Source organism: Hyaena hyaena, unplaced genomic scaffold, assembly GCF_003009895.1.
Source record: "Hyaena hyaena isolate Hyena2069 unplaced genomic scaffold, ASM300989v1 scaffold_3, whole genome shotgun sequence".
Classification (NCBI taxonomy): domain Eukaryota; kingdom Metazoa; phylum Chordata; class Mammalia; order Carnivora; family Hyaenidae; genus Hyaena; species Hyaena hyaena.
The window spans coordinates 5,636,565-5,648,754 of record NW_024080635.1 but is presented as its reverse complement, the minus strand read 5'-3'; positions in this window follow the sequence as shown (position 1 = coordinate 5,648,754).

Sequence of the window (12,190 nt, the reverse complement as noted above, 5' to 3'; positions counted from 1 at the left end):
ACAAAGGAATTAACAGGCTAACAAAGGAAAGCCCAATGAAAAATAAATAATTGGAGGTAAGAATTAAAGAATGAATGAAAAATTCAAGAATCAATGACTTAATAAGCAAATGAATAGAAGAACGAAACTGCTTATGCTTTTATTTGTTTTAAATGTCTTTTTAAGTAATCTCTACACCCACCATGGGGCTAGAACTCACAATCCTGAGTTCAAGAGTCCTGTGCTGTATTGACTGAGCCAGCCAGGTGCCCCTGCTTATGCTTTTAAAATACAAATTAGAGGGGCACCTGGGTGGCTTAGTCGGTTAAGTGTCCTACTTTTGCTTAGGTCATGATCTCGCAGTTCGAGCCCCGCGTCGGGCTCTGTGCTGACTGCCAGCTCAGAGCCTGGAGCCTGTTTCAGTCTGTGACTCCCTCTCTCTCTGACCCTCCCCTGCTCACACTGTCTCTCTCTCTCTCTCCTAGAAATAAATAAAAATATTTAAAAAAAAAAATAAAAATAAAAATAAAATACAAATTAGATCCCATAAGTCCCTCGCTTAAAATTCTCCCTGTGGCTTCCCTCCCAGTTTGCTTGGAGTGATAAGAATAAAATAAAATGCAATAGTAACAAAGAATAATAAAATTCAAGTGTTTTGCCATGGCCGCCCAGGCCTTGTGTGCCTCGTCCCAGTCCATGGCTCCAGTCCCACTTGAGCCATCTTCCTCCTCAGCTGCACCACACCGGGATCCTTCTCGGCTGCCAGAATACATCAAATTTTTGCCTCAGGGCCTTCTCACATGTGGTTCCCTCTTCCTTGAACATTCTTCCTGCTTTTTGCAATACTGGCTCCTTTCCATCTCTTACCTGAAGTGCCCTCCTCAGAGAAGCCATCTCTGACCACCCCATCTCAGGAGGTCCCCTCATTCTTGCCCTTGACACCCAGTTTGTCTCCTTCATGGCAGTTGTCACAATCTGGAATGGTATATTTCTCAGTTCATTGTTTATTGTTCATGAATCTCTCTCAACCAGATCAGGGCGCTGACCTCAAGAGATACTTGGCATCACTCAGGACAGACAGACAGAGTCTAGGACTCTCATTTATCCATTCAGAATAATCTGGTTGTTAGGGACACAGACTCTGGCCCAGGCCACCTGGTTCGTGGACTCACTCTGCCTCTTCCTAGCTGTATGACCTTGGACAACTTATTTTTACCTTTCTGTGCCTCAGTTTCTCCATCCATAAAATGGGGATACAAGTAGACCCCACTTTATAGGAGTTTTGGGAAAAAATCAATGAGCTGTTGGCACATAGTAAGTGCCATGTAAGTGTTTGCTATCATTCATTCAATCAATCAAACCTCAGATCTTCCCTGTGACTACCCTATGCCAGGCTGGTTGCTGGTGTCTCAAATAGGAATCAGGCTCCAGTCCTTGACCTCTATGTGCTCCCTAATGTGGCACAGGAGACAGGTAGGCACAGGAGCAAAGAGGCCATAGGAGGGGCCTGTTGAACCCCCCCACTATCCTTCTAACTCCCCCTCACATTTTCCTTTAAAACAGTTCTGAAAAACTCATACCAAAGCCAAACGTCAGAGTCCGGCAAGCCTGCTGAGACCTGCCATCCATTTCCCATCTAGCCATCGCTCTCCTCCTGTTCTCACTGCTGCCTGCAAGCAGCCTGGGTAGTTTCTGTTGTCAGTCGGAATCTCTTCCTTGGCAAAGACCGTGCCCTGCTTCGCCTCCCTCCCCTTGCGGTGTACTCGCCGAGAAGTCCCCAAGCCTGCAGCAATCCAACCACCCACCTTCTCTGGGTATGGAGGAGAAAACCACCTGCCACGCAGGCGGGGTCACAACTCCCAGCCGCAGAAGGACATGAACCAGATCCAGCAGTCATCCAGTGCATTTCCTAATAAGCTGGCCCTGTAGGTCTGCCCAGATGACCAGTTCACGCCCTTTCTAGTGCCTTTCACCTTCCCCCCTCTTCCCTCCCCACTTGCGCTCTAAATGCCCTCACCTTTTGAGTACCTCCCACCTTCTGTAACCCCCCTCAAGCATCATCCATCTCTCCCTCTGCACAGAATTATCCTCGCAGCATACAAATAGGTTCTAGAATTTCCCATTTAAAAAGAAAAAAAAAAAAAAAAACCTTCCCTTAGAGAATTAAGCATTTATCCTGCCTTCTTAGGAGGAACTGCAGTTCATTCCTAGCGGATGAGGGAAAGCTTTTCTCTGCAGAAAAAAAAATGCCAACTAATACACCAGAAGGAATGTGAGAACTAGAAAAACCCCATTTTGCAGCCCCAATTAGATAATCAGTTTAGGCAAGAATCATCAATGATGTGTGAGTCCGCTTGGACGGTCGTCACAACATACCGGAGGCAGGGTGGCTCAAACAACAACCTATTTCTCACAGTTTGGTAGGCTAGAAGTCCCAGACAGAGGCCTGGTGGGACTGGTTTCTGGTGAGAGCTCTCTTCCTGGCTTGCAGACACCCCTTTCGGTTGCATTCTCACAGGGCAGAGAGAAGGTGAACTCTTTGGTGTCTTCTTCTTCTTTTTTTTTTTTTTTTTAATGTTTTTTATTTCTAAGAGAGAGACACCGTGAGCAGGGGAGGGTCAGAGAGAGAGGGAGACACAGAATCCGAAGCAGGCTCCAGGCTCTGAGCTAGCTGTCAGCACAGAGCTCGACGCGGGGCTTGAACCCACGAACCGCGAGATCGTGACCCGAGCCAGAGTCGGACGCTTAACCGACTGAGCCACCCGGGCATCCCTTGTGTCCCTTCTTAGGAGCACCCCAGTCTGGGGGCACCTGGGTGGCTCAGTTGGTTAAGCATCCGCCTTCGGCTCAGGCCATGATCTTGCAGTTCGTGGGTTTGAGCCCCGCGTTGGGCTCTGTGCTGACAGCTCAGAGCCTGGAGCCTGCTTGGGATTCTGTGTCTTCCTCTCTCTCTGACCCTCCCCATCTCATGTTCTGTTTCACTCTGTCTGAATAATAAATAAAAAACATTACAAAAAAAAAAAAGGAGCACCCCAGTCTGATCGGATTCTAGCCCCTTCCCTTGTTACCTCATGTAACTTTAATTACTTCCATAAGGGCCCTGTCTTCAAAGGCAGTCATATTGGGGATTAAGGCTGCAAAGTGTGAATTGGGGCGGGGTGGACACAATTCAGTGCATTGTGGATGCCAACAATACCAGGTGAAAGGTTTTAAGGAACAGACTGTTCACAGTGCTGGGAAAGGAGCACTACACAGCCGATCTGTGATTTGCAAAAGGGATGTCTCCTTTTTTTTTAATTCAAAAAATTTTTGACTGTTTTTATTTATTTTTGAGAAAGAGACAGAACATGAGTGGGGGCAGACCATAGAGAGAGGGAGACACAGAATCTGAAGCAGTCTCCAGGCTCTGAGCTGTCAGCACAGAGCCTGATGCAGGGCTCAAACTTGTGGACCGTGAGCCACCCAGGCACCCCAAGGTCTCTTTTTTGTTGTTGTTTTAAACTTAAAATTTTTTTTTCAATCTTTATTTATTTTTGAGAGAGAGAGACAGAACGTGAGCAGGGAAGGGGCAGAGAGAGAGAGGAAGACACAGAATCCGAAGCAGGCTCCAGGCTCCACACTGTCAGCACAGAGCCTGACATGGGGCTCAAACCCACAAACTGTGAAATCATGACCTGAGCCAAAGTTGGACGCTTAACCGATTGAGCTACCCAGGCACCCCAGGATACCTCATTTTTTAATGGAGAGTCTGCTGAGCACCTCATAACTGGAGTACCTGTGATAACTATTAAGTATGCATCATTACTGTGAATAATTCTTGCTACACATGCTTAACCTAAAAGCAATCAAGGGGTCAGCAAACTCTTGGTCGTATATGACCCTCTGCCCGGTTCTGTGCATCCCCTGAGCTGAGAATGACTTTTACATTTTTGAGTATTCAAAAAATCAAAGGAAGAATAATACTGCATGACATATGATAATTAGGGTAAATCCAAATTTCAGTGTCCATAAATAAAGTTGTATTGAAGCAGAGCCATGCTCCAGGGACTTTCATATTGTGCGTGGCTGCTTTCACGTTACAGTGAGGACTGAAGAATTGCAACAGAGGCTGTATGAACTACAAACCAAAAATATTTACTTGGCTGTAGAGAAAGTTTGCCAACCCCTGCTCTAGCCCTGACTTCTAGGTACAAGATACACAGAGCTTAGAGGACTAAGGTAAACACTGCTACCTTCAAACCCACCTACGGTATGAAACTCTAGGAGAACACTGGCCTGGTCACTTTAAAAAGTTGCTGTCATGGGGCACCTGAGTGGCTCAGTCAGTTAAGTGAATGACTTCGGCTCAGGTCATGATCTCACGGTTCGTGGGTTCAAGCCCCGTGTTGGGCTCTGTGCTGACAGCTAGCTCAGAGCCTGGAGCCTGTCTTCAGATTCTGTGTCTCCCTCTCTCTCTGACCCTCCCCTGCTCAAACTGTCTCTCTCTCTCTCAGAAATTAAAAAAATAAATAAAAAATAAAAAGTTGCTGTCATTAAAAAAAGGGGGGGGGACAGGATGGGGGTCACTGTTCTATATTGAAAAAGACCAAAGAGACATCACTAGCAAACATAGTGTGTGAACCTTGGTTAGATATTTTTTTGAGGAAAACCTGCTAATACAGGTAGTAGTATTTTTCTCTTTCTCTCCTAGACCTTGAGCTCCACTAGGGCAGGAATTTTGTCTCGAAATCTACCTAGCACCTTGCAAGTGACTGGCACCTAGTAGGTGCTTTGTAGACACTGGCAACAAACAGGAATGAAAGAAGGAATTACTTTTCGCTTGAGGGACAGGGATGACCTCACAGAGGACTGGGTTCTGGACAAATTTTTTTTTTTAAATATTTTATTTATTTCTAGGAGAGAGAGAGAGAGAGACAGCGTGAGCAGGGGAGGGTCAGAGAGAGAGGGAGTCACAGACTGAAACAGGCTCCAGGCTCTGAGCTGGCAGTCAGCACAGAGCCCGACGCGGGGCTCGAACCCACGAACCGCGAGATCATGACCTAAGCGAAAGTCGGACGCTTAACCGACTAAGCCACCCAGGCGCCCCTAGGACTGGGTTCTGAAAGGTAAATAGGAGTCTGTCCACTGGTGAAACTTCTGATAGCGCCCTCCCCCCACCCCTCTCAATGTCAATGGCTCTGGGGCCACAGAGGACACTCATTCTGGGGACCCCAGACAGCAAGCAGGACTCTGGTGGGTGGAGGCCTGGGCAGGCAGGCAGAGTTTCAGCTCAAGAGCAGAGGAAGAACGACAATGGTCAGGACAGCTCAGCATCAGAATAGTTGGTCTCAGGAGGCGCCAGAGTGAGCAGGGGGAGGAGATCGTGTGGGCAGGGGGAGGGCCTCCATGGTGATGCACACCACGAGTCCCGAGTCCCGCCACCAAGCCTTTGCTCCATGGTGCTCCCTGTGTGGTGGCCTCTCTCTCTCTCTCTTTTTTTTTTTTTTTTGGTCCAGGCTCAGCCTTCTAGGCAGGTGGTATTTTCTCCTTTCTCTGAACCTCGAGCACTACTTGTCTGCACCAGTAGGGGGCATTTCACACACATAACCTTTTATGGGCAGGCCCATCCTCACCTAGTTAAGAGGCAGGGCCTCTGACCCACTGTTTGACCTTTAGAAAGTGCCTGTCTCTGTGCTTCTGTTTCCCGATCTGTACAAGGAGAGGGTGGGACAAGATGTCCAATGAGGGCTTTTCAATCTCCAGACGTCTTGCTTGAAGTCTGTCTGGTCCCCTTGGCCTGTATATGACTGGGGACTCCTGGAGGGCAAGCAGAGTCCTGGCTGAAGCTCATCTGCCAGGACCCCCAGGAATGGACCTGACTCATTTCTTTTTTTTTTTTTTAATGTTTTATTTATTTCTGAGAGAGAGAGAGAGCGTGAGCAGGGGAGGGTCAGAGAGAGAGGGAGATACAGAATCCGAAGACAGGCTCCAGGCTCTGAGCTAGCTGTCAGCACAGAGCCTGATGCGGGGCTCAAACCCACGCACCGTGAGATCATGACCTGAGCCAAAGTCGGACGTTTAACTGACTGAGCCACCCAGGCACCCCGGACCTGACTCATTTCTGCACAGCACACGACGGCTGCAGGGTGCATGGTGATGCCATGACCTCCTTCCTGGCAAAGGAGATATGGGTCATTCGGGCCCCACAAGTTACTAACTCTGTTATCTTAGGCAAGTGATTTAACAATTCCAGGCTTTAGTTTCGACATCAATAAAACCAGAACAGTAATCTCTGTCTTCTAGGATGTGGAGTAAAAGAAACACTTTTACCAGATGTACAAAGAGCCTCCAGGAGGGAGGGTGGGAGGTCTGATTGGTTTTAGAATCTCTCTCTCACCTCTCCTTACCCTGGTCCTTGCATCCTCATAAGCTGATTGATGCAGGGAGGAATAATAAACAGGTTCTATGTCTAAAGCAGGCCTGGCACATAGTAGGCGCTCAAATATTTGTTAAATGAAAGATTCATTCTATAACCACTATCTCACTTGAACCTTGAAGCAAAATGGGAAGGGGCATGATGATGCCTTCTCTGTTGCAAGGGTGACGCCCCTGCAGCTCAGAGAAGTAAAGTGATTTTGCCGAAAGCAACACAGAAGGGCTGGGTTTGGAACCTAGTACCTTCTGCTTGCAGAACCCATCACTGAGACTCCCTCCCATGCAGCCACCTGTGGTCAGGGACGTGCCAGACTCTGCCTATACTCACCTGCACAGAAGGGCGCCCTGGTGGGCGGCACTTGGACGAACACAAAGCAGGGCAGGTATGGTCCCCCCAATCCAGGGGCTCAGCTCTGCTCCTGGTTGCCCCAGAGGTCTGTTCCTTGGACAGAGAGGCGGCTTGGCCTTGGCTAGGCTGCCCGTTTGTCAACAGATCCATGAGGCCACAGGACAGGTGTCCCAGAGCAGGACAGTGGGAGAACTGGCAGAGTACGGCGCTGTCTGAGACTGTGGGACGGCCCCTGGGCAGCTGACCCAGCCAGGGGGCTCATGACAAGTTGACCTGGGAGGTCAGGGGTATGCCACCCCAGGGCCTAGGTGCTCCCAACCTCTCTGACGACCACCATGCTTCTGGGTAGTGGGGTTCTTCTCCTGGGGGAGGGGGGAAAGGTTTCTAGAGGAGCGCAGTGCTTGGCTGGGAGCACCATGGGGAAGGCAGTGAGATCATCTCCCTGATTCCTCCTACCGGAGGGGCTGACATTCCACTTCACTCATGTCCAGGAGCCGTTTGAAGCCCAGGAGGATGTAAGAACTGGCAGGAGCTGGCTCAAGTCTTACCCCTTTCCCAGGGGGCAGGACCGAGCATTTTGGAGGTGCTGGGTTTCAGAGCAGGACTGGAGTGTTCCTGAAGGGGCAGCAAGATTTTCACTAGGGGCGGAGGGCTCTAATGGGAGAGAGGACTAGAGCCCTCAAGTGAGGTGCAGAGTATTATGTGTGTTGGTATGTTTCGGGGGGATTGGGGTAGGAAAATTGGAGCACACATTTTATTTTATTTTATTTAAAAACATTTTTTAATGTTTTTTTTTTTAAATTTTTGAGAGAGAAACAGCATGAGCAGGGGAGGGTCAGAGAGAGAGGGAGACACAGAATCCAAAGACAGGCGGAGCACACATTTTAAAGTTGAGCTGGAGTTGGGGCTCCTGCGTGGCTCAGTCAGTTAAGCATCTGACTTCAGGTCAGGTCATGATTTCACGGCTCAGGAGTTCGAGCCCCGCGTTGGATTCTGTGCTGATAGCTCAGAGCCTGGAGCCTGCTTCGGATTCTGTGTCTCCCTCTCTCTCCGCTCCTCTCCCATTCACATGCCGCACCTCTCTCTCTCTCTCTCTCAAAAATAAAAAAAATAAACATTAAAACATTTTTAAATAAAGTTGAGCTGGAGCTTCACAGCAGGGTCTGGAATACTTCAGAGATGATGCACTGTTGTACAGACAGAACTTCACTGACGGCTGGGTTATTTCACAAGGTGTGAGAATATTATGGGGAGTGAAGAAGATCTGGAGTATCTCAGAGGAAGGCTGGGATATTACAGAGGAGGCTAAAGTCTCCTGGGAGAAGCTCGATTATTTCAAGGAGAAGGGGTACTTCAGAGGAGGCTGGACTCTTTTACATGGCAGGATGGGATATCTCAGAGGTGAGTCAGTATGATGGTGGGGACAACATATGGCCCCGAGGCTGTCCAGAGAGCCCCCTGATCCCTGAGTCTGTAGTTCAAGGATTCCGTGGGAGTCCCCAGGAGTCCCGTCTCATGCTCTTCCCTGCCTCCTCCCACGGCAGGCCATCACCTCCAGTTCAGCCCTGAGCAGTCCTTAGGTATGGGCCATAAGGCGATGCTCGAGACCATGGCCCTGTCTGCTGTTGACTCAAAGTCAATGACACCAAGGAAAAGCCAGTCCCAGTGCAGAATCCGGCCTGAGTTCTGGGGCTTCCTGATAAGGGTCAGGCCACCTTGGCCATTCCTCTGCCTCTGGGCAAGACTCCCTTCCCCTTTGCAGCAGCCCTCTCCCAAGACTTGAACCAGGGAGCATGGACGGGTACAGACGCCTCTGGTTCCAGGGATCCCTGCAGTCTACCCACAGTCCCTTCTGCAGTGATGGGGGAGGGCTTGCTTATTTCCTGAGTATGGGAACCCTGTAGGGGTGGGGGAGGCCACTCTCCCGCAGCCTGTGAGATCTGAGGCCCTCGGGGGCCTGGGGTGCTCAGTGCTCAAGAGGGTGTCAGTAGGCGGTGGGCGGAAGAGAGTGTGCCAACTCCGGGTGGCCTCAGGCCCTCAGGGGACAATTCCTGTTTGTTCGACCATGCACAGCTTCAGCTCCCTCCTGGGCTGTCACTTCACTAAGTATCAGCTGGACTGCGCCAACTTCTCCAACTGCTGCACACATGACACCTTCCCCCTTCCAAAGGGCGGGCGGCCCCAGCTCACTTAACATAGGACAGAGCCCCCAAACACCCTTCCCGCCAGAGCACCAACATTTCTCCCTTCTGTGTCCACACCCCAGCCGCATACCCTATGCAATGAGGTGGCACAATGCTGTGGTTTCTCACCCGGCGTCAGACCTGGGGCTGGTGTCTCCCCGCTGTGAATGCATTGTGTCTGCATCAAACTGAAGACTATCTCCTAACCCCCCAGCAGACGGAAGCTCCCTGGGAATGGAGGGATCTTGGGGGTGGAGGGCTCCCTGCCATCCTGTGGGCCTTATCAGAATAGGAAGAAAGAATGCAAATATTGTTTCTGAGGCAGTGAGGTCAGGCTGGCCTGGCATGTGCCCGAGCTTGGGGTCCCTGCCGAGGAAGGAAAGAAGAAAGGGAAGAGGAATCACCTTTTATTGAGCACCTATTGTATGCCAGCCCCTATTCTAGACATTCTACGAGAATTATCTCCCTATAAGATAGAGTTTCCGTTCCTTTTTAAAAAAAATTTTTTATATATTTTTTCTTTTTTCTTCCAGTTTTTTAAAATTTATTTTTGAGAGACAGAGTGTGAGTACGGGAGAGTCCGACAGAGAGTAAGACAGAAGACCCAAAGTGGGCTCCTCACCGACAGCAGCGAGCCTGATGTGGGGCTCGAATCCACCAACCATGAGATCATGACCCAAGCCAAAGTCAGTTGTTCAACCAACTGAGTCACCCAGGCGCCCCAAGTTTTTATTTATTTATTTATTTATTTATTTATTTATTTATTTATTTATAGAAAGAGAGAGAGAAAGAGAAAGAGACAGAGAGACAGAATACCAAGCAGGCTGTCTTGTGCAGGGCCTGATGAGGGGCTCAAACTCACAAACTGTGAGATCATCACCTGAGCCGAAATCAAGTGTCAGACACTTAACAGACCGAGCCACCCAGGTACCCCTAGAGTTGCTCTTGCTTTTCTAGAGCTAGGGAAATGGAGGCCAGAGAGCTCCAGAGACTTGCCCAGGATCACACAGCTACTGAATGAGTAAAAAAGCTGGGTTTTGGCTCAGGGTCTACCTGCACTAACTAACACTACCTTCTCTCTGTAACCCTGGCATGGGCCATGGGCCACTGGGCAAATCCTCATTTCGCCATCTGTTGGCTGAGTGACCTTGACCAAGTTGCTTAAACTCCTAAAGGCTCAGTTTCCTGATCTGTAAAATGGGTATATTAACAAAATCTATGTTATATGATGAACCAAGATAATGCATGTGAACTGCCTGTTGTATTGTATTACAGTGCAGAGCAAATGTTAGATAATGCCAACATTTGGAACATATGGGAGAGAAGTGACCCAGCCCCCACTTTGAAGGAAGAGACAAAGCTCTGCTTTGGGATCCCCCAGTCTGAAGGAGAGACTAAGCAAAACAGCAGAAATCACCCCATTTATAAGTTCACCAGGTCTAGGGGAAGGGAGAAGGCATTAAGGAATGGACCACAAGCCCCTAGCCCCACCTTGCCCTTAAGCACTGCACTCTGTTGCTTGAAGTTTATTTTATATGTCAGCCTTTTGCACGGGACCCTTGAGAGCCTGGCCCAGCACTGACATCTCTCAGTGCTGATTAAACTGAAAAACAACATGTTTATTGACTATTTACAATAAGCCAAGGATTATGGTAAGGGCTTTCGGTGCATTAGCTCATTTAAATCTTCACAATGACCATATAAGAGGGCGCCCATTTTACAGTCAGGGAAAGTGACATTAGAGAAGATAAGAGCTGGGTGTCTGGCACGTAGTTGGTGCTCTTGACTTTTGCTCTGAAAGGCTGAATGAAGGGATGGATAAATTAAGAAGGGGGAGGTGGGAGGAAGGAGGTCAAGGTCACAGGTATCAATCTCTCCCCCCATCCATCTTTATTAGCTACCACAGTTGTGCCCACCACACCTTGTGCCTGGCCCCAATCACCCGACAGACACAGTCAGAGAGGCTGGCAGCTCTGCAGGGCCCGCCGAGATCTTCTGAGCTGAATAAAGGAGAAATCTTTCCTGCCAAGCATCTGGTCAGTGTGGCTCTGCCTGAGAACCTGACCTGGAAATTCCATGATGAGGGCCCACCTCCAAATCTCTGACAGCCAACAAAGAGCATAGGAAAATGTCGCCCACCTCTCAGAGGTGCTAGGGAACTAAGAGAAAATTCAGTCTTTATTGCAGCAGGAATGATTTCAGCTAGATCGCAGAAGGGATTTACCGACAGAGAGGGGGAGCAAGCCTGGAATTCCTTATTAGAGTTAGGAAAGGACACAGTGGTTCCCGTGGAGGGGTCCACAGGCTGAGCCCTGGGAAAAGAGAGAGTGAGAATAAGGCTGGACCATGGCCCCCACAGCTCCTGCACAGGGGGGCCATTGTCTAATGGATGAGACTTATCACACCCCCAGGTTAACAGCCGAGCATGAGGCCACTGGAGAGGAGAGAGGTGAGTTGGGGAGTAGGAGACCCTGAGAGAAGGAGTTCACACAGTCACACAGGGGAGGTACTCCCGGGGTGGGGAACAGGTAGCAAGAGTGTAAAGATGTCCAGGGCAAGCAAAGGGGGTAACAGGCAACCCTCTGCTCTATGCCAGGCACCATGCTCAGCACTTCATGTGTGGTGTGTCCTTTCATCCACCATCCAACAAATATTTATTGAATGGGCCAGGCTCTGTGCTATGGACTAAGGCTAGAGCTGTGGACAAGGCAGACACAGTCCCTCCCCTCTTGGAACTTACAAAGGGGAGGAGACAATCAACACATATGTGATATCAAGGGTGATATACAGTTTGAAGAAAAGTAAAGCTGGCAAGGGGATAGCACATGGTGACAATTGCGAGTCAGGGCTGCTTTTTGTTTTATTTCTTATTTTTTTAGGCGAGAGAAGGCCTCGGCAGAGGTGACATTAAGCAGAGATCTGAATGAAGTCATGGAATAGCCAGTGCAAAGGCCCTGAGGTGGGAGTGTGCCTGGCAGGCTCTGGGGACAGCAGGTTCCTAAGAGAGTGAATGAGGAGCGTGAGCCAGAGCGGAGAGAGATGCTTGCACCTGGTGTGCACTGGTCAGTCATAGCAGGATATGTGATTTTGTTGTAAATGTCATAGGAAACCATTGGAGTGTTTTTGAGCAGGAAAGTAATGTGATTTGTGTTTTAAAATAATTTTTAGGGGCGCCTGGGTGGCTTAGTCGGTTAAGCGTCCAACTTTCGCTTAGGTCATGATCTCGCGGTTCGTGGGTTCGAGCCCCGCGTCGGGCTCTGTACTG